The sequence below is a fragment of the Hyla sarda genome, chromosome 1 (genome assembly GCF_029499605.1).
Source record: "Hyla sarda isolate aHylSar1 chromosome 1, aHylSar1.hap1, whole genome shotgun sequence".
In the NCBI taxonomy this organism is placed as follows: domain Eukaryota; kingdom Metazoa; phylum Chordata; class Amphibia; order Anura; family Hylidae; genus Hyla; species Hyla sarda.
In genome coordinates, this window is record NC_079189.1 from 448,126,436 (window position 1) to 448,149,285 (window position 22,850).

The following is a 22,850-nucleotide window of genomic DNA, read 5'->3' on the forward strand; positions in this document are numbered from 1 at the left end:
TGTTATGGATTTTTGTTTTGTAGTATTCCTGTTAAGTATCTTGACTTGCATTACTCCATGTTATGGAATTTGGCTTTGTAGTTCCTGTATTCCTCCATTTTATGGAGTTTGGCCTTTGATATTTTTCTTGTTTCTATCTAGTGAGTTCATGATTTCTGATCCTTAGTGTTTTTAGTACATGCACTGATCATAGAGTACATGATTACTGATCTAGAGTGTCCTCTGTACATTACCATTGATCTATAGTGGCCTAGGTACCTTAACATTGATCTGTCTCCTCTGAACTTGTATCTGTTTGTGAAGAGTGTTCCTTTTTCTGTGTCCAGTGTGAACTATGTTCTATAGTTTCTTACCCGTTTAGTGTTTGAAATTCAGTTCATCTGTTCAACCCCTGCATCTCCTGGTTTTGTCTGCTATATATTTATTCAATATCTAGTCTTGTTCATTTTTTCAAATCTGCGGTTTATCTTGATTCCGGTTTCTGAACTGTATCTTAGTATGCTATATCTTGCTTTGTTAGTATTTATATCCTGCCTGGTATCTGTTCTGGTTGCTGGTTGTATTCCCATTACATTTTTGACCTGTTCCCTACTATGTATAGTATAGTTTATTTTTGAATTTATTTTTTGATGACTTTGATGCCATTTGAACTTTAGCGCAGGAAGTGACCGGCGCCCAGTTATCAATCCATCAAATAGCGTGGATGGGCAAGTAGGCAGAGTAGGAGAGTGTTTCTAGGGACAGCTTAGGGCTCACTTCTCCTTGCCAAACCCCCATTCTTGACAGAACAACTCAACTTCCTCTGTAGTATACAGCAGCTGATAAGTACTGGAAGGATTAAGATGATTTAATAGAAGCAATTCAACTTTCTACCAGGTGATTAGAAAAAAAAAATTTTTCACCGGAGCACACCAGACGCCTATATATAATATTCAGGGACTTTATATTGACATATTTGATATGTACCAGTCCTGTTCCTTAGGACTGGTACATAGCAAATGTGATGCTAATATCTAAAAGGGTCCAAAAAGTGATCCTTGGGAATTATAGGCGTGTTAGCTTAATCTGAGTTGTATGTAAAAAAAAAAAATTCCAGAGGGTTTTCTAAGAGATGCTTTTTTGGAGTATCCTAATAAAAATAAATGTATGCCTTCATATCAAACTGGTTTTATGAGCGATTGGTCCTGTCAAACTAACCTGATCAGTTTTTATGAGTAGGTGAGCTCTATACTGGATTGAGGTGAAGAGCTGAATGTTGTATATACTTAAGGCCATGATATGAAGGCCAATACTGACAACAGGTTAAAAATGCCAAGACCGACCCAATCTAGGTCTCAGCAGTGCACCTGGATCCCAGCTGTGACTAACAGCTGGCTTCCACCGTATATACCGTGCGCTATGTACCTTGGAATTAAAACGGGCAAGACCGACACAATCTTGGTCTTGATTGTCAGCCCGCTTTCACCGCCGATACCATGCACTCTGCTCCTGACAGCCCAGAATAGTTAGAACGTACATTCTGTAATGGGAACATACTCGCTGCAAGGATGTACCCATACGTCCCACAGTGGGAAAGTGTTAAAAACTTTTTAAAAAAGTATGGTTTAACCCCTTAAGGACTCAGGGTTTTTCCGTTTTTGCACTTTCGTTTTTTCCTCCTTACCTTTTAAAAATCATAACCCTTTCAATTTTCCACCTAAAAATCCATATTATGGCTTATTTTTTGCGTCGCCAATTCTACTTTGCAGTGACATTAGTCATTTTACCCAAAAATGCACGGCGAAAGGGAAAAGAAAATCATTGTGCGACAAAATCGGAAAAAAACGCTATTTTGTAATTTTGGGGGCTTCCGTTTCAACGCAGTGCATATTTAGGTAAAAATTACACCTTATCATTATTCTGTAGGTCCATACGGTTAAAATGATACCCTACTTATATAGGTTTGATTTTGTCGCACTTCTGGAAAAAATCATAACTACATGCAGGAAAATTTATACGTTTAAAAATGTAATCTTCTGACCCCTATAACTTTTTTATTTTTCCACGTACAGGGCGGTATGAGGACTCATTTTTTGCGCCGTGATCTGAAGTTTTTATCGGTATGATTCTTGTTTTGATCGTTTTATTCATTTTTTAGTGGTATAAAAAGTGCCCAAAATACGCTTTTTTGGACTTTGGAATTTTTTTGCGCGTACGCCATTGACCGTGCGGTTTAATTAATGATATATTTTTATAGTTCGGACATTTACGCACGCGGCGATACCACATATGTTTATTTATTTATTTTTTTACACTGTTTTATTTTTTTATGGGAAAAGGGGGGTGATTCAAACTTTTATTAGGGAAGGGGTTAAATGACCTTTATTAACACTTTTTTTTTTACTTTTTTTTTGCAGTTTTATAGGTCCCATAGAAACCTATAACACTGCACACACTGATCTCTCATCCTGATCACAGGCGTGTATTAACACGCCTGTGATCAGTGTTATCGGCGCATGACTGCTCCTGCCTGGATCTCAGGCACGGAACAGTCATGCGTCGATCGGACACCAAGGAGGCAGGTAAGGGCCCTCCCGGTGTCCGGTCAGCTGTTCGGGACGCCGCGATTTCACCGCGGCGGTCCCGAACAGCCCGACTGAGCAGCCGGGTCACTTTCACTTTCACTTTAGAAGCGGCCGTCAGCTTTGACCGCCGCTTCTAAAGGGTTAATAACGCATATCGCCGCAATCGGCGATGTGTGGTATTAGCCGCGGGTCCCGGCCGTTGATGAGCGCCGGGACCGACGCGATATGATGCGGGATCGCGGCGCGATCCCGCTTCATATCGCGGGAGCCGGCGCAGGACGTAAATATACGTTCTGCGTCGTTAAGGGGTTAAAGATAAAGGGGGATATTTATCAAAACCTGTGTAGGGTAAGAGTGGTGCAGTTGTCCATGGCAACCAATCAGATTTCTTCTTTCAATTTTCACAAGTCTCTTTAAAAATGAATGAAGCAAACTGATTGGTTGCCATGGACAACTGCACCACTTTTCCCCTACACAGGTTTTAATAAATCTCCCCGAAAGTATAATCAAACCTTGAGGCCCTTTGTGTTGTATCACACCTATTTAGGAAAACTGCCACAAATAGCATATGAAGTATGTATAGCATAAAACAAAAAACTGAATTAATCACGTCAACATAGTTCCATAAATGTATAGGTCAATAAATAAAAATAGGTTTTTAAAAAAGAGATAGCTCAACAGATCCAAAGCTGAGAGTATAGCTAAGTAAAATTGTGTAAAAGTACATACTGTAAATATACATAATTTCAAGTAAGTTTGTCCATATAGTTAAAGCTCAATGGTTATTCTTGGGAGAGTCAGTTCATAGTAAATTAATTAATTCATATTCATACATTCATGTGGAGTTTTATAGACTCATATAAGGTCATTAAATCAAGTTCAATAGTTCATAGGTAAAAAAGGTGAACGTGTGAATAAAACTCCTCATATTGTCCAAATGAGTTTCCAATATATTTGCTTCCAATTATAGTAGAAATGCAAGATATATTGTGGTGTTATGCACCTCTCACCCATTCACGCAGTGTGACGATCTTTCTGGCCAGTGTAGTAAGTTGTGGAATCTAATGATGATAGATGGAGAAGCCTGACAGCATTTATTGCCACTCATAGCTGCTGTGTAGAATGCGCGCTTCTTAAAGTTGCCAAGCACAGGAGAGGTGCCCGTCTAAAGTGTCTTGCAAGCAGCAGAATTGCAGTTCTGGTTGTGGTACCTGAATTGGGTAGATGCTTAGTATACAAGTTAGAACAATTTTGCTGATATATATGATTAGGCTTAGCAGTCCAGACACGTTTAAACACTTCTTTGGCCCTTTTTCAGTGGTCTTTCAATTACAACTCCTCTTTCTTTTGACATCATTCCATAGTCTATCTCACATTCTCTACGTATTCTACATATTGAAATACCCAGGTCTGTTATCATGGAAGAAAATACTCTTATACAAATCTATAGGATATCTTTAATGAATTCTAAGAATGTACATTTGCTATGTTTTAACATATATTTTTTTTCTTTTTTTTTTTTTTTAAGAGCCGAGGAACGTGCTCTCAAATCACCCAAAGTGCAAGAAAAAGTGCAAACGTGTTACACTAAAAAAAAACGTGCACAAAGGATGCGGTCTATCGCAAGCCCTTCTTGGATGGGAGAGAGGCCCCCCAACAAACCTTACCCTTCGCCTCCGGACCAAAAGGCACCTGCGAGGTTCCAGGTTCGATGTCCCTTTTCGCCAAAGCTACTAAGGGACCACAATTGCTCCCGGCATCCCCCTTGGCGTTAGCCAAGGTATTTGCCCACAGAGCTGATAACGGTTGGTACCCTGCCAAAGCAGGAGTACCCAGGGTGTTTTCAGGGAGGTGCGGAACCTAATGGCCATACACACCTCCCCTAGACACATTCTTAAGATTGGAAGAGGAGGAGGGGGGGGGGGATATTCAAAATCAAATTTGTCCATTTTTTGTGTAAAAATTTTGACTTGTTTGCACCATGTCCCCTGTTTGTTTAATTTTTTTATGACAAGCACTCCACTCCACCCATTCAGCCCAGGCAATTTTAATCAGCAGGAGAGTGCATAAGAGTTCCCTCCTAGCATTCTCCCATCCCTCTGCCAGAGCACACATGTTAGGTGTTTACACTAGTGTGGTGCTTTGTCTGTGGGATGGTGTGGCCCAGAGCCGGGGGCTTGGTCAGGCAGCAGTTGGGCTGTTAGTTTAGGGACCCACTCTTATCAGGTGGCCTTGATGTGGCGAGGGGGCTTGCACGTTTTGATCAAAAGGTATACAAACAACCTGTTAGTTTTTGAAATTATGCTGAGAAGCAAGTAGATCATAATGCAAGGTGTGGATGTAAGGCCGTGTTCTGCTTCTCTATGTTTCAGTACCATCGTTGTCAATGTATTTGAAAGGGGTATGGTCACAGAAAAATAGGTGGGCAAGGGGGTGGGGGTTAAAGTGTACATCAAAAACCCTTGTCTTAACTATAAAACCTAATAGTTTTTACTATTTGTTTAACTACTGAATTTCAAAATGTAGTGTGAATTCTAGTCTTAGGGATAGTGATTTTGATTCATACCCCCTTAGCCTCATGTTCACACCTTCTGAGTCTAGTATTTATGATCTGTTTGGAAATGAAGTCCACACCCATCTGACTATTCAGAGAAATGTGCAGATAGTAAGATAGTAAAGCAAAAGTAGCATTTTGGGAATAGGGGAGAGGGACTGTTGCAACACAATCAAATAAAATAAAAATACTGGAATCAAAGCACCAAGGTTACAAACTGAAACTTTATCTTTTATGCTTTTAATCCTTACCGCAGATTCTCTTTAAATCACGACAAAAAAATCAGCAGTATGTGAATGAAATTTCCTTAATTCCCATTCATTAACATTGTACATTTTCACAGCAACTGCCTGTGCAAGCCTAGCACAGTGTGCTTCTACTAATAATTACGTGGTTAATTCACAGTTAACATGCGGATCTGATGAATTTTCCCAATAATATCCTTCCAGATAAGCGCCCAATCCTGATTAGCAATTAGAATGTGCAGTTGAGCTACGTCAAAGAACAGTAGCATTCTCCTCTAGAGATCTCCTCGAGAGCTTGGAACTTATTTCACTAAATTCCCACTATTATACCAACACAGTAAATTGATTTCATCGTCTCAGTTGAACAAGCCCAATGTTACACAGCAAAGCAAAAAAGAGAAAGCTTGTTAAGAGATTGGAGTAATTTTCAGTAAAACGTGCTGGTCTCACAGAATTGACTCGCGGTTATCCTAACAGATGAAAACGTGGGCAGATTTGCCTCTATACTCATTATTTTTCATTTTACACTTTTACATTTCTCGATTTGCAAACTTGCATCAGCCTCGGCTCAACAAGAATACAGTGACATCACTTACCAATCGGCCATACATTACATTACAGTAAAACTGTACAGACCTGTTAAGATGACTTATGTGTTTGCAGTAAAGCCTGAATTTTCCACTGATATAGAATCAGTACAAAACCCATTTCTAATATATCAAGTAAAACTCCTTTCACATTTTTAATGTATATGCAAATATTTGCATTTACTCCTGGTGCAGTGACAATGTGAAATACACAGTAGAATAAATGCAGCTTATTTGCATCCCAGATGTATTGTGATTATAGTAGCCATACATTACTCTGCTGGAGAGCTCGCTTTCTGTTGGTCTTTTAAAGTGCATACTTTCAAAATGCTAAGTTCTTTACATGCCCAATATATATCTTTCTCCGCTAAAACAGATGGTGCTGAAAGTTACAGTAGTTGGAAAGCAATGATAGGAAGGACTTTTTACAGATGGGACCACAGTTATCCAATTATATTTTGCGCTATAACTCAGCAAGTTACTTGTATTATATTTCATTGGGTTAATTTTATCCTACGACTTTTTGGAATACATTTTAATGGTAGTTTATCATGTATCCTATTTTCTTTAACTCCACTTCCCTTCTGTCATTTCGGCTCTTTACGTTGCTCAGATGGATTTGGATGTATGTGTGTAAACAAAGACAGCATGTCCCTGGCATCAACTTCTCTATGAGCAGCTTTCTAAAGCAGAATATTAAAATACTTGATGTTACAAAACTAACTCCCATTGTAATAAATGCCATCATTTGCATAATGCATTCAGAATCAAAATCTATATTTTATATTTATTTATCCACTGTACATGCATCTAGTACTGTACAATATTTATGGTACTAGTAGGGAAGTTAAATGGGCACTTAAAAAAAAGTTTTGTCATGTCACAAGGATATGTCAAACGTTTTGTTGGTCAGGGTCTTAGTACTGAGACCCATACTGATCAGGAGAACAAGCTTCGGCAAGTGTGCAGCTTTGCTGTTCATTCCCTGGATCGTAGCAGTCCCTAAACTGTGAAAGGAGTCAGAAGATACACTGTAACCCTGACCTCTGTCATTTGATTTCACAGGCACATAAATAGCACAGTCTCTAAGGATTGTCATTGGCTAGTATCAATAAGAAGGGATGTTGCAGGCAATATCTTGCACTCTATTGACTTCATTCAGGTTTACCAAGATTCCAGTATATATGGTGGCAACAGAACCCCATAGCACAAGTGGGTATGAAGCTTTAAAGGGACTCTGTCAGCTCTGAGCCTCGTACAGAGTTACAGACTACATTAGGTTACAGTAAGCTAAAACCAACTGTACTTTTGTTTCCTTTATCACGTTATAAAACAACACTTTTACTGTACAGCTTAATAGTCAGAGAGGCGGTGCCGAGTCACAGTGCAAACGGTGGGAGGGGCAGAGAGGAAGTATGCCACTGTAGCCTAGCTCCACCTCTTTGGCTTTTAAGTTGTACAGTAAAAATGCAGTTTTAAAACAAAGTATAGAGCTAGCAAATTACAAGATAGAACAAGATGGGAAAGGCTCAGGACAACCGTAATTTATAGTGCAGATAAATGTTGAACCTCAGGGAGCATGAAAGGGGGTATACAAAAACTGGATGACCCAACCCTTACAGGTAATACATGCAAATTTTTATTTACAATATACACAACTGGGAATTAGGCGCACTTAAGTTAAAAGTACCAAAAAGCAGTGTGTGTGAAGTCCGAAGGACACATTTCACACACTATACCTTACGGCTGTGTCCCTAAAATGGCAGCTGGAACTGTATGCATAGGCTTTTCTGGTGCCTGTGCCCGACTCCTGTACTGCTTCCTGACAGGATAAAAACTGTTTGCAATGCATTTTTGGTCATGTGATCCTTCCTCCTTCTTGCAAGGTATTCTGGGCTCCCCTAAGGTTATGTGTTCCTCCTTCCTTCTCCAATCTTACATGGTGCTGACACCATGGTTCTTAACCAATATTTTCTTAAAGTTCAAACAACTCGGAATTAATGCATTTGGCTTGCTTATCTGTAATTACAATGACCATCATCATAGGATTTGGAGTACATCCAGAAAGGCACTTTTAATGTATTTGAAGAGCTTGTCTTTTTTTTTTTTTTTTTTTTTTAGAAATACTTCAAATGATCCTGCGCCACATTCCATTTTCTTGAAATGGATTAAGAAGACTGATTCAATTCCAGTGGTCCTTGGCATAGATACATAAAAATGAAAAATATCTGCAGCATTTTCTAAAGTGAGAAATATTTTTGTCTTGGCAAAGACAGTGCAGTATTCCAAACTGACAATGTCAAGGTAAGAAGACAATGCACAGAAATATGAATCTTTCACTAGAATAAGCTTTTAGAGTTTGCGTATTTGCATATTCAAAAAGTAGAGCTAAGTCAATCTTAAAAATCCTCTTTTCCATTAAGGCTATGGTCCCACATGTCATGGGTTCTTGGTCAGAATGAAACTAAAATACATGAGTCTCCATTTTGACCCTGGTAGCCATGTTTACGCAGATGCATATTCTTAAGTATAACAGAAAATCTGCCATTTTTGATGGATCTGTAATATTCCACACTAACCTCTATTATCATAAATAGGGATGAACTAATCAAATCTGACCAATCCGAATTAGTAAAAAATTTCAGGAAAAATTTGATTCACAACGAATGCAAATTTGGCCGCGATTCAATTGCGCAAATCGCTTAATTAAACGCCATTTAGTGCGACCCAGGCTCCAGGGCATCTAAAATGGCAGATCCACATGTGAGAACATGGGGCAAGGAATCCTGGGAAGGCAGGAACAAGGGTAGGCGGGGTGATCCTGAATAACATGCAGCATGAAGCCTATCAGCAGCCAGCCACCCCTGTCACAGCCCTATATAATCAGCAGCCATCTTGCGACCAGTGACTTCAGCCTTTTATTGCAGAGCGAGAAATAGAGAGAGAGAGGGACAGACAGCACTGTGTATTGCACAGAAAAGCATTTTTCCAGCAGTGATTGACTTCTCAGTCACTACAGCCTTCTATTACAGAGAGGGACAGAGAACAGTATATTGCACAGAACAGCAGAGATTCACCTCAAGTCAAATTCCAGCCGAGAAGCACTGATAGGGAAGGGAGTGAGATTGAGAGAGAAAAGTGCAATTTTGGGTGTAGTACACAGCAACTGTGTGCTGCAGCACTAGTGTGTTCTGCTGGTGTAGTACACAAATACTATTTTAAGTGTACTGGAGCGCATTGTCCTCTGCTCATAAGTGCATACCACATACGTACATCTAAGTGGTGTACTATTTTGTTCCTGCTAAAGTCTTAAGGGACTAGATACTGTGAAAGGCCAGACAAAAGTTCACACCTGCTGGTGTTGTACACAAATACTGTTTTAAGCGTACTGCTGAGCATTGTCCTTCCCTCACAAGTACATACCACATTTGCACATCTAACTGGTGTACAATTATGTTCCTGTTAAAGTCTTAAGGGCCTACTTACTGTGAAAGGCCAAGCAAAAGTACACACCAGCTGGTGTTTTACACAAATACTGTTTTAAGTGTACTGGAGCGCATTGTCCTCCCCTCATAAGTGCATACCACATACGTCCATCTCAGTGGTGTACTATTTTGTTCCTGTTAAAGTCTTAAGGGCCTAAATAGTGTGAAAGGACAGGCAAAAATACACACCTGCTGATGTTGTAGACAAATATTGTTTTAAGCATACTGGAGCGCATTGTCCTCCCATCATATGGGCATACCACATACAGTACGCACATCTCAGTGGTGTACTATTTTGTTCCTGTTAACCTCTTCAGGACACAGGGCATATGGCTATGCCCTGCATTCTGAGTCCTTAAGGACACAGGGCGTATCCATACGCCCGTGGGAAATCCGGTCCCCACCGCTAGCCGGTTGGGGACCGGAGCCGGATGCCTGCTGAAATCGATCATGTCGGCAATGGCCGCAGATCGCTGGACAATTCAGCCCTGCGATCTGCGGCGGATTCCGGGTCAATCGGGTCTCTCCAGTGACCTGGTGACCCGGAATTACAGGCTGTTTGGGGCCGTCTCTGATGGCCCCGATCAGCCATAGCCAGCAGAGATGAGGTGGCACTGGTGCCACCTCACGATTGCCCTGATTCGTCGGCCGGTTTACTGGCCGACCAATCAGGGCACCTGCTGCGGGTGTCACTCCCGCAACCCGTTCCGCCCCTGTTCCGGAGGACATGATCCGGTGCGGGTAGAGGACCCCGGCAGCTGGGGACCCCATTCCCCAGCGTTCCTGTTGGGATCGGGGCCCCAGGAGCGGCGGCGGGGTGAGGGACTGACCTGCAGCAGCGGCGTGGATCAGCAGTTGGAGCTGAGTGACAGCCTCCTGCTGTTGCTTAGCAGGGACGTGCACACATAGTGCTCAAAGGGGGCTTAAGCCCCTGCCCCTTAATGCCTTTTTTTTTTTTTTAAAAGGTGTGAGGCACAGGGGCAGAAGTGTATAGAGGCACGGCTGGTAGAGATAACAGCAGGGGACAAGAAGAAAGAGCAGATACAAGTGTTAGGAAGTGACATCTTGTCATACAGGCATTCTCTGGACACTGTCTCCCGGGGTCCTGCTGCTGCTAACGGCCCCTCCCCCTCCCTGCTCCTCTCTGAGTAAGGAAAGGAAGAGATGGAGGATAGAAGATCAGCTGGAGCTGCCATGAGGGGACAGTAAGTGATCATCAGCCGGGTCGGTCAGGGAGGACTGTAGGGACGGTGGACTGTGTGAGGGGACTTAGAAGAGTTAGAAGAGTCCACAGTGACAGTAACTGATGATCAGCAGGGTGGTCTGTCAGGGAGGACTGGCCTCCTCTGTACAAGCAGCTTCAGGGAAATTATAGTGTGTTTTTGTGTTGTTTTGTTTTTTTCCTTATTTATTCTGATATACACTATGGGGGAGATTTAACAAGACCTGTCCAGAGGAAAAGTTGCCCATAGCAACCAATCAGATTGCTTATTTTACTTTTGAAAAGGCCTCTGAAAAATGAAAGAAAGGATCTGATTTGTTGCTATGGGCAACTTTTCCTCTGAACAGGTCTTGTTAAATCTCCCCCATAGTGTCCCCCACCTACAGTACCTGAAAAGCTTAGTCCAGCATAGTTGTTCTTTCCCTCCCTATAAACTAGTGTTTCCCAACCAGGGTGCCTCCAGTTGGTACAGAACTACAACTCTCAGCCAAAGGCTGTCCAGGCATTCTGGGAGTTGCAGTTTTGCAACAGCTGGATGCACCCTGCTTGGGAAACACTGCTATAAACCAATAGCTATAAACCAATAGTGTTACCCACCTGTGCCCCTATAATGCCATTCCACATCTGTATCTTCCCCACATCAGTCCCTAACATCTTTGTATTGTCCCACCTTTCTTGTGGACCTGTCCAGAGGAAAAGTTGCCCATAGCAACCAATCAGATTGCTGCTTTCAGTTTTCAGAGGCCTTGTTAAAAATGAAAGAAGCAATCTGATTGGTTGCTATGGGCAACTGGACAACTTTCCCTCTGGACAGGTTTTGATAAATCTCCCCCATTTTGATGCAGAATTTCTGCTGGTAATTCAATAACAAAATCAAGAGTATACAATCTGCAGCAAAAAAATCTGTAGCAAAATCCCAATGGCTGGATTCACACTGTATTTGTGTTAACATTTAAAGCACAACTCCGTTGCTTATGATAACTAACTATTGTGCAGAACCAATTTGGCTTATAAATACCTTAAAGGGGTACTTCTTTTTTTTAAAGAACTGATGCCAGAAAGTTAAACAGATTTCTAAATTACTGCTATTTAATAATATAGCAGTTGTATGCTACAGATGAAATTCTTTTCTTTTTAAATTTATTTTTTGTCCTGTCCACACTGCTCTCTGCTGACACCTCTGTCCATAACAGGAACTGTTCAGAGCAGGAGAGGTTTGCTATGGGGATTTTCTCCTGCTCTGGACAGTTCCTGATACAGGCATCAGGTGTCAGAAGAGACCACTGTGGAGAAGACAAAAAGCAATTCATAAAGAAAATAATTCCCTCTGTAGTATATAGCTGCTAATAAGTACTGGAAGGGTAAAGATTTTTTTTAATAGAAGTAATTTACAAATCTGTTTAACTTTGTGGGACCAGTTGATATAAAAAAATATATATATATATGTTTTTCACCAGAGTACCCTTTTAACAGGGCTCCTTTCTCCCCACTCCTGGAACTGTCCACAGCTGATAACTGAGCATAGTCCATATGCAGCTTATGTAGCACCAGACCCAGTGTGACACGAGGTGTGGACAGCACCAGGACACTGCGATGAGCTTATCTCCAGCCGCAGTGATGTCCCACCTCGTTCGGTAATAGGCTGAGTGCATGTCATATAAGGAGCCTTGGCCTGTTATATGACACTGCGCTCATTGTATCACTCGTCAAGGTGGGAAATCGCTGCGCCCGGCAATAAGTTAATCGCAGTGTTTCGATCTGTGCACAAGAAGCAGAAAGAAGGCCGGAACAGAGGACAGAAAAGCTATATCAGTGTAACGGGGGAGCTGTGGATGGTATGTTAAAGGGGATAAGTGTTTGATCGCGGGGGGGTGTTTGATCGTTTGTGCCTCCCCGCCTCTCCCGTAGAACTGTAAGGGGACAGGGTGGGGAGGGTGCGTAACTGTCGACCTTTCACTGAGTGCTAATGCGGGGGCCCCATTAGAGAGATCGCGGGGGTCAAACACTTATCCTCTATCCTGTAGATTTCCCAAGCGCGGTCCTCAAGTCCCCCTAACAGGTCATGTTTTCAAGATTCCCTTAGTCTTTCACAGGTGAGAGAATTCTGGTCTGGGTATTTAAAGGACAACTGCAGCCAAATTTAACTTATCCCCTATCCACAAGATAGGGGATAAGTGTTTGATCGCGGGGGGTCCGACCGCTGGGACCCCCTGCGATCTCCCTATCGGGGCACCGGCATTAGCGCTGAGCTCTGAGCTCGACGGTTTACGCCCCGTCCCCATACAGTTCTATGGGGGAGGCGGGGAGGCATGAACACTGCCTCTCCCATAGAGATGTATGGGGGGGGCATGTTGGCCTCAACGTCATGCTGCGGCCGGCATGCCCCCTGCACGGGAGAGCCACGGCACGGCCCCGTACAGGAGATCGTAGGTGGGCCCAGCAATCAAACACTTATCCCCTTTCCTGTGGAATAGAGGATAAGTAAAATGTTGTCTGCAGTTGTCCTTTAAGGACCGTGCTTGGGTTAACACTGGTCTAGGGAGTTGCATATGGATCGGGTGTGCCCTTTTTTTCACATTGAGCCCCTGCCCCTCAAATTTCCTGTGCAAGTCCGTATTGCTTAGCAACAGCTCCCAGCATGCAAAAAGGGCATGCTGGGAGCTGTAGTTATGCAACAGCAGGAGGCAAACCACCACAACTCCCAGCATTCCCTTATGGGCATGCTGGGACTTATAGTTCTGCAACAGCTGGAGGCACATTTTTTCTATGGAAAAGTGTACCTTCAGCTGTTGTATAACTACAACTCCCAGCTTGCACAAACATCTAAAGTGCATGCTGGGAGTTGTAGTGGTGCATCTGCTGGTTGCATAACTACAACTCCCAGCATGCCCGTTGGCTGTCGCTGACTGCTGAGAGTTGTAGTTTTGAAACAGCTGAAGGCACACAGGTTGTGAAACTCAGAGTTTTTTTTTACCTAACTCTAAGTGTTTCACGACCGGTGTGCCTCCAGCTGTTGCAAAACTAAAACTCTCAGCATGGACAGTCTGTCAGCGCATGCTGGGAGTTGTAGTTTTGCAACAGCTGGATGTCCCCCCCCCCCCCCAATGTGAATGTACAGGGTACACTCACATGGGCGGAGGTTTACAGTAAGTATCCGGCTACAAGTTTGAGCTGCGGTTAATTTTCTGCCGCAGCTCAAACTGCCAGCGAGAAACTACTGTGAACCCCCGCCCGTGGGACTGTACCCTAAAAATACTACACTACACTAAAACAAAACAAAATAAAAAGTAAAAAACACTACATATACACATACCCCTACACAGCCACCCTCCCTCCCCTCCCCAATAAAAATGAAAAACATCTGGTACGCCACTGTTTCCAAAACGAAGCATCCAGCTGTTGCAAAACAACTACTCCCAGTATTACCAGACAGCCACTGACTGTCCAGGCATGCTGGGAGTTTTACAACAGCTGGAGGAACCCTGTTTGGGAATCACTGGTGTAGAATACCCCTATGTCCACCCCTATGCAAGTCCCTAATTTAGGCCTCAAATGGGCATGGCGCTCTCACTTTGGAGCCCTGTCGTATTTCAAGGCAACAGTTTACTATGTAACTATGTAACTATAAGGGTTTTTTTTTTTTTTTTTTGCTGTCCTGGCACCATAGGGGCTTCCTAAATGCGGCATGCCCCCGAGCAAAATTTGCTTCAAAAAAGCCAAATGTGACTCCTTCTCTTCTGAGACCTGTAGTGCGCCAGCAGAGCACTTTTCACCCCCCTATGTGGTGTTTTCTGAATCAAGAGAAATTGGGCTTCAAATTTTGGGGGGGGGGGGGGGGTATTTTCTGCTATTACTTTAAAAATGTTTACATTTGCAAAAGTCATGAAACACCTGTTCACTTTATCCGATGTTACATTCCCCGAGGGGTCTAGTTTCCAAAATGGTATGCCATGTGTTTTTTTTTTTTTTTTGCTGTTTTAACACCCTAGGGGCTTCCTAAAGGTGACAAGCCCCCCAAAAACCATTTCAGAAAATGTTCTCTCCAAAATCCCCTTGTCGCTCCTTCCCTTCTGAGCCCTCTACTGCGCCCGCCGAAAACTTTACATAGACATATGAGGTATGTGCTTACTCGAGAGAAATTGGGCTACAAATACAAGTAGAAATTTTCTCCTTTTACCACTTGCAAAAATTCTAAATTGGGTCTACAAGAACACGTGAGTGTAAAAAATGAAGATTTTGAATTTTCTCCTTCACTTTGCTGTTATTCCTGTGAAACACCTAAAGGGTTAAAACACTGAATGAATGTCATTTTGAATACTTTGGGGGGTGTAGTTTTTATAATGGGGTCATTTATGGGGTATTTCTAATATGAAGACCCTTCAAATCCACTTCAAAACTGAACTGGTCCCTAAAAAATATTGAGTTTGAAAATTTTGTGAAAAATTGGAATATTGCTGCTGAATTTTAAAGCCCTCTGATGTCTTCCAAAAGTAAAAACTCATCAATTTTATGATGCAAACATAAAGTAGACATATTTTATGTGTGAATCAAAAAAACATTTATTTGTAATATACATTTTCCTTACAAGCCGAAAGCTTCAAAGTTAGAAAAATGCAAAATTTTCAAATTTTTCATAAAATTTGGGCATTTTTCACCAAGAAAGGATGCAAGTTACCACAAAAATTTACTACTATGTTAAAGTAGAATATGTCAAGAAAAAACAATCTCGGAATCAGAATGATAACTAAAAGCATTCCAGAGTTATTAATGTTTAAAGTGACAGTGGTCAGATGTGCAAAAAATGCTCTGGTCCTTAAGGCCAAAATGGGCTTGGTCCTTAAGGGGTTAAAGTCTTAAGGGTCTAGATACAGTAAAAGGCCAGCAAAAAGTACACACCGGCTGGTGTTGTACACAAATACTTTTTTAAGCATAGTGAATTGCATTGCCTCCCCTCATAAGTGCATACCACATTCGTACATCTCAGTGGTGTACTATTTTGTTCCTGGTAAAGTCTTAAGGGCCTAGATACTGTGAAAGGCCAGCCAAAAGAACACACCTGCTGATGTTTTACACAAATACTGTTTTAAGCATAGTGAAGCGCATTGTCCTCCCCTCATAAGTGCATACCACATACATACATCTCAGTGTTGTACTATTTTGTTCCTGGTAAAGTCTTAAGGGCTTAGATACTGTGAAAGGGCAGGCAAAAAAACACACCTGCTGATGTTGTAGACAAATATTGTTTTAAGCGTACTTGAGCGCATTGTCCTCCCCTCATAAGTGCACATCACATACGTACGTCTAACATGAAACATTTTTAATAGCATGCAAAACTACAGCAACGAGGTGAGTCTATATAGTTTTGTACCTGTTTAACCCCTTAAGGACCCAGCCATTTTACACCTCAGGACCCGGCCATTTTTTGCACATCTGACCACTGTCACTTTAAACATTAATAACTCTGGAATGCTTTTAGTTATCATTCTGATTCCGAGATTGTTTTTTCGTGACATATTCTACTTTAAGATAGTGGTAAAATTTTGTGGTATCTTGCATCCTTTGTTGGTGAAAAATCCCAAAATTTGATGAAAAATTTGAAAATTTAGCATTTTTCTAACTTTGAACTTGATATTCCAAGAAAAAAATTTTTTATTCACATATACAATATGTCTACTTTATGTTTGCATCATAAAATGTACATGTTTTTACTTTTGGAAGACACCAGAGGGCTTCAAAGTTCAGCAGCAATTTTCCAATTTTTAACAAAATTTCCAAACTCACAATTTTTCATGGACCAGTTCAGGTTTGACGTGGATTTGAAGGGTCTTCATATAAGAAATACCCCACAAATGACCCCATTATAAAAACTGCACCCCCCCAAAGTGTTCAAAATGACATTCAGTCCGCGTTTAACCCTTTAGGTGTTTCACAGGAATAACAGCAAAGTGAAGGAGAAAATTCACAATCTCCATTTTTTACACTCGCATGTTCTTGTAGGCCCAATTTTTGAATTTTTACAAGGGGAAAAAGGAGAAAATGTATTCTTATATTTGTAGCCCAATTTCTCTCGAGTAAGCACATACCTCATATGTCTATGCAAAGTGTTCGGCGGGCGCAGTAGAGGGCTCAGAAGCGAAGGAGCGACAAGGGGATTTTGGAGAGTACATTTTTTTGAAATGGTTTTTGGGGGGCATGTTGCATTTAGGAAGCCCCTATGGTGCCAGAACAGCAAAAATCCCCCACACGGCACACCATTTTGGAAACTAGACCCCTTGAGGTACGTAACAAGGAATAAAGTGAGCCTTAATACCCCACAGGGGTTTCACGACTTTTGCATATGTAAAAAAAAATAATAATTTCACTAAAATGTGTGTTTCCCACCAAATTTCACATTTTTGCAAGGGTTAATAGCAGAAAATACCCCCCAAACATTGTAACCCCATCTCTTCTGAGTATGAAGGTACCCCATAAGTTGACCTGAGGTGTACTATGGGTGAACTACAATGCTCAGAAGAGAAGGAGTCATATTTGGCTTTTTGAGAGCAAATTTTGCTCGGGGGCATGTCGCATTTAGGAAGCCCCTATGGTACCAGGAAAGCAAAAAAAAAACACATGGCATACCATTTTGGAAACTAGACCCCTTGTGGAACGTAACAAGAAGTAAAGTGAGCCTTAATACCCCACAGGGGTTTCACAACTTTTGCATACGTAAAAAAAAAATTTAAAAAAAATCACTAAAAGGTGTGTTTCCCCCCCAAATTTCACATTTTTGCAAGGGTTAATAGCAAAAAATACCCCCAAAATTTGTAACCACATCTCTTCTGAGTATGGAGGTACCCCATACGTTGACCTGAAGTGCACTACGGGCGAACTACAATGCTCAGAAGAGAAGGAGTCATACTTGGCTTTTTGAGAGCAAATTTTGCTCGGGGGGCATGTCGCATTTAGGAAGCCCCTATGGTGCCAGGACAACAAAATAACCCCCACATGGCACACCATTTTGGAGACTAGACCCCTTGAGGAACGTAACAAGGCATAAAGTGAGCATTTACCCCCCACTGGTGTCTGTCATATGTTTGGAACAGTGGGCTGTACAACATTTTTAATTTGCGCAGCCCACTCTTCCAAAGATCTGTCAGACACCTGTGGGGTGTAAATTCTCACTGCACCCCTAATTACATTCCGTGAGGGGTGTAGTTTCCGAAATGGGGTCACATGTGGGGTTTTGTTTTTTTTGCGTTTGTCAAAACCGCTGTAACAATCAGCCACCCCTGTGCAAATCACCTCAAATGTACATGGCGCACTCTCCCTTCTGGGCCTTGTTGTGCGCCCCCAGAGCACTTTACGCCCACATATGTTGTATCTCCCTGAATTAGGGATTTGCATAGGGGTGAACATAGGGGTATTCTACTCCAGTGATTCCCAAACAGGGTGCCTCCAGCTGTTGCAAAGCTCCCAGCATGCTTGGACAGTCAACGGCTGTCCGGCAATACTGGGAGTTGTTGTTTTGCAACAGCTGGATGCTCCATTTTGGAAAGAGTGGCGTACCAGGCGTTTTTCATTTTTATTGGGGAGGGGGGCTGTGTAGGGGTATGTGTATATGTAATGTTTTTTACTTTTTATTTTATTTTGTGGTAGTGTAGTGTTGTGTTTTTAGGTTACAGTCACACGGGCCGGGGATTACAGCGAGTTTCCCGCTGCGAGTTTGAGCTGCCGCGCAAAATTTGCTGCATAGCAAACTTGCAGCCCGATACTCACTGTAAGCCCCTGCCCATGTGAATGTACCCTGTACATTCACAGGGGGGGACCACCAGCTGTTGCAAAACTACTACTCTCAGCATGCCTGAGAATGTTTGGGAGTTGTGGTTCTGCAACAGCTGGAGGCACACGGGTTGGGAAACACTGAGTTAGGAAACAATGTTTCCCAACCAGTGTGCCTCCAGCTGTTGCAAAACCACAACTCCCAAACATTCTCAGGCATGCTGGGAGTAGTAGATCGGTAACATCTTTAGAGCCAGATGTTGCCGAACTACAACTCCCAGCATGCTTGGAGTTATAGTTTTGCAACATCTGGAGGATTACAGTTTGCAGACCACTAATACAGTGGTTCCCAAGCTGTGCCCTTCCAGATGTTGCAAAACTAGAACTCCCAGTATGCCAAAACTGTCCAGGCATGCTGGGAGTTGTAGTTCTGCAACATCTGAAGGGCCAGATGTTACAGGACTACAACTTCCAGCATGCCTGGACAGTAAGGACATGCTGAGGATGTGTAGTTTTGCAACATCTGGAAGGGCACGGTGGTCCAAAAACTGTGGACCTCCAGATGTTGCAAAACTGCAACTCCCAGCATGCCCAGACGCCAAGGGCTGTCTGGGCATGCGAGGAGTTGCAGTTTACAGGGTCCTATTACAGCAATGCATGTCGCTATACGACGACGTGCATTGCTGTAAAGGGCCCGACCGCGGCTGAAGATATACTCACCTGTCGTCGCCGCCGCCGTCATCTTCATCGTCTGGATTCGGGTTTTCAGGGACGAGGTAAGTACCGGGGCTGGTCCCCAGCACTCCCCCGTCGACCGCCGCGTCCTCCGGTCTTCCTCCCGTCCTCTCCGGACTTAAAGGGGCCGGGCAGGACGGGAGGAAGTAACCGCCCCCCCCTCCTGCGATTGGTCGGTTAACTAACTGACGGATCGCAGGGAATAGGAGGAGGTGGCAGGCTTGCCACCTCGCTCCTATTCTTTAGCATGGTCCTGGCTGTCTGTGACAGCCGGGATCATGCGAAATTACCGGGCGGTCGGGTCCCAGAGACCCGATCAGCCCGGTATCGCCGCAGACCGCAAGGGCGATTTCCCTTGCGATTTGTGGCGATCGCCGACATGGGGGGCCTACATGGCCCCCCTTGACGTTTGCCCTGGATGCCTGCTGAAGGATTTCAGCAGGCATCCGGTTCCGATCTCTGCCCAGCGAGAGGCAGAGACCGGAAAACGCCAGGACGTACGGGGACGTCCTGGGTCCTTAAAGCCCAGGGTGCCATGACGTCCCCGTACGTCCTGGGTCCTTAAGAGGTTAAAGTCTTAAAGGGGTATTCCAAGCAAAACCTTTTTTATATATATATATCAACTGGCTCCGGAAAGTTAAACAGATTTGTAAATTACTTCTATTAAAAAATCTTAATCCTTCCAATAGTTATTAGCTTCTGAAGTTTTCTGTCTAACTGCTCAATGATGATGTCACATCCCGGGAGCTGTGCATGATGGGAGAATATCCCCATAGGAACTGCACAGCTCCCGGGACATGAGTCATCAGAGAGCAGTTAGACAGAAAACAACAACTTAACTTCAGAAGCTAATAACTATTGGAAGGATTAAGATTTTTTAATAGAAGTAATTTACAAATCTGTTTAACTTTCTGGAGCCAGTTGATATATATAAAAAAAGGTTTGGCCTGGAATACTCCTTTAAGGGCCTAGATACTGTGAAAGGCCATCCAAAAATACACACCTGCTGGTGTTGTAGACAAATACTGTTTTAATCGTAGTGGAATACATTGTCCTCCCCTCATTAGTGTATACCACATACGTACACCTCAGTGGTGTACTATTTTGTTCCCGTTAAAGTCTTAAGTGCCTAGATACTGTGAAAGGCCGGCCAAAAGTACGCACCTGCTTGTGTTGTTGAAATATACTGTTTTAAGCGTAGTGGAGCGTATTGTCCTCCCCTCATATACACACTAAGTATGTCAGGCAGGGAAGTGCCAGGATGTGCACAGAAGAGCAGCAGAGGCTTAAATTCATCAGGCAGAGGTTGCAGCAGACTAGGGGTGAGTGGCAGCAGGATGCTCAGCTAGAGGCCTTAGCTCCTGGTATCAACTAGCAGTCGTGTCTCAACAGCAACTCATCTGCTGTCATTGATTGGTTAACATGGTCATCCACTTCATCAGAAATGACATCTGACTCCCCCAGTCAACAGTCGGTGGGTTCCTCAGACACAACCCTCAGTTGTCATGGCCCGGGAGCAGTCCCTGTCCTCCCATTGCCTCTGTTCTATGCTGTTCCCTCCCCCTTAGAAGTATCTTATGCTGAAGATCGTGAAGACGATATACTAGAGGACAATCAGCAGCTACTGCCCAGCTAAGATGTGAAGGAGACATGCTCCATTTCCTCCACTGGGCGAGTATGTAGTGATGAGGAGAGTGGCGTGGGAGGTGTTGTTGTGAGCATTCAGGCTCCTGAACACACTGTTGAGGAACCTGAGGAGGAAGTGCAAACATAACTCAATGATGATGAAGCCGATCGCACTTGGGAGCCGGGTGCAGCAGTGGCTTCATCATCATCAGGAGAAGAGTGTTGCAGGTTGCCCGTGAGGCAGCAGCTGAGCCAGCAAGGTGGTAGCATGGTTGACAGTCAGCATGGTGGCAGAAGTCATAAGTCTGGAGCCAAACGTGCCCGGGGTAGCCCACCTGCTTCGCGGCAGCCTACCATCCCGGGAGGTAGTGGAACAGGGGTTCCTGGAGTCAGCGGCAGTAGCAGTCAATCTTTGCGGACTGTGGGTGTTGCTGTCTTTCATAAAGCATCTGGAGGATGTTAACCTGGCCACATGCAAGATGTGTCGGCAGAAGGTGAAGCATGGCCAGGGTCCCAATGTTGGCATCACGGCCCTGCATCAACATATGCAGCTTCACCATAAAGCGGCCTGGGAGAACCGGGGCGCCAATGTAGTGGTTCAGCCTGCTGCATCACCCAGTGGCACACTGCTCCCTATTTCAGCCAGCCAAGGATCAACCACCTTAGCCAAAAGGAGCTGTGTGTCATACCCATCTTCTGTTGCTCCAGATGCTCCTGCTCCTCCTACTTCGAGTCAGTCATTCCGCAAGCAATATATCTGTGAAGCCATGTCCAAGAGATAACAGTGTGCGCCCACTCATCCAACAGTGCAGAAGTTGACTGTTCTCCGGTCCAAGTTGATGGTGCTGTAGTCCCTCCCTTTTCAAGTGGTGCACCTTTCAGAGAACTGATGGCTTGGTCCGAGCTGAGGTGGAGAGTCCGTAATTTCTTTGCGAAAAAGGCAGTACCATTCCTACACAATTTTGTGGAACAGAAGGGGGGGCCAGTCCTTGAGCCTGTCGGTGTGCAGCAAAGTGCATGGCAGCGCCGATGTGTGGAGCTGTAACTACAGTCAGGGACAATAAATGTCCTTTACAGCCCACTGGGTGAATGTGGTTCCTGCACAGCCACAACAGCAACTTGGACATGTCACGCCGCTTCCTCCTCCACGCTCTCAGGCCATTGGTCCTTTGACAGTGTGCAAATCCACCTCCTCTTCTTCCACTGTGTCCTCAGCCTCCACTACATACACAAGTCTCAGTGCCACTCCAGCATACCATGTGTGCAGGACAACGCAGTGTCTCACTGTTCTTCACATGGTTTGCCTTGGTGAACAGAGTCACACAGGGGAGGAACTGCTAACAGTCATTCATCAATAAATCGAATCATGGCTTACTTCTCGAAAACTGGAAATGGGATCCATGGTGACCGACAAAGGGAAGAACATCTTGTCTGCGCTGTGACAAGGAAGCCTGAAACATGCGCACTGCATAGCACACGTGTTCAATCTGGTTGTCAAGCGGTTCCTGAAGTGTTCCCCCCATCTGCAAGACATCCAAACAATGGGAAGTAAACTTTGCATGCACTTCAGCCACTCGTACACCGCAAAGCACACCCTCCTTGAGCTGCAGCATCAGAACGGCTTCCCCCAACATAGTCTGATTTGCAACGTTTCCACACGTTGGAATTCCACCCTCCATATGTTGGACCTACTATACGAACAGGGAAAAGCCATCACCGATTTATTGATGATCCAAGCAGAACTACATCCATTCCACTTCATCTACTACAACACGTGTGGGAAACAATGGCTGGTCAGGGCACAGGAGACTTGGCACCTACATCTCACGGCCACATGAGCCCTGTGTGGGCTGAACTGGAAGAGGAGGGGCACAGTGGAGCACAGTTTAGGTTTCATGAGATGGGCAGTTTTTCTAGTCGTATGACATGAGAGGAGGAGCAAGAGAAGCTAGAGGGTTATGAGGAAGGCAAGGCAGAGGACCTAGACACACCGTGGCAGTATGCAATGGATATGGAGACAGTGAGTCCCTCCGAGTCACTTGCACAAATGTCACAATGCATGCTCACTTGC

At 43.7% G+C, this 22,850-nt stretch overlaps 1 long non-coding RNA gene across 1 annotated transcript in view; it reads right to left on the reverse strand.

Moving 5' to 3' along the window:
• The window catches only part of LOC130283779 (uncharacterized), a 34,609-nt gene extending 23,278 nt beyond the window's left edge, over positions 1-11,331 (reverse strand). Inside the window, exon 1 of the long non-coding RNA XR_008846846.1 lies at positions 11,255-11,331. This is a non-coding gene — a long non-coding RNA (uncharacterized LOC130283779). The remainder of the gene's footprint in view (positions 1-11,254) is intronic.
• Between the last annotated feature and the right edge of the window lie 11,519 nt (positions 11,332-22,850).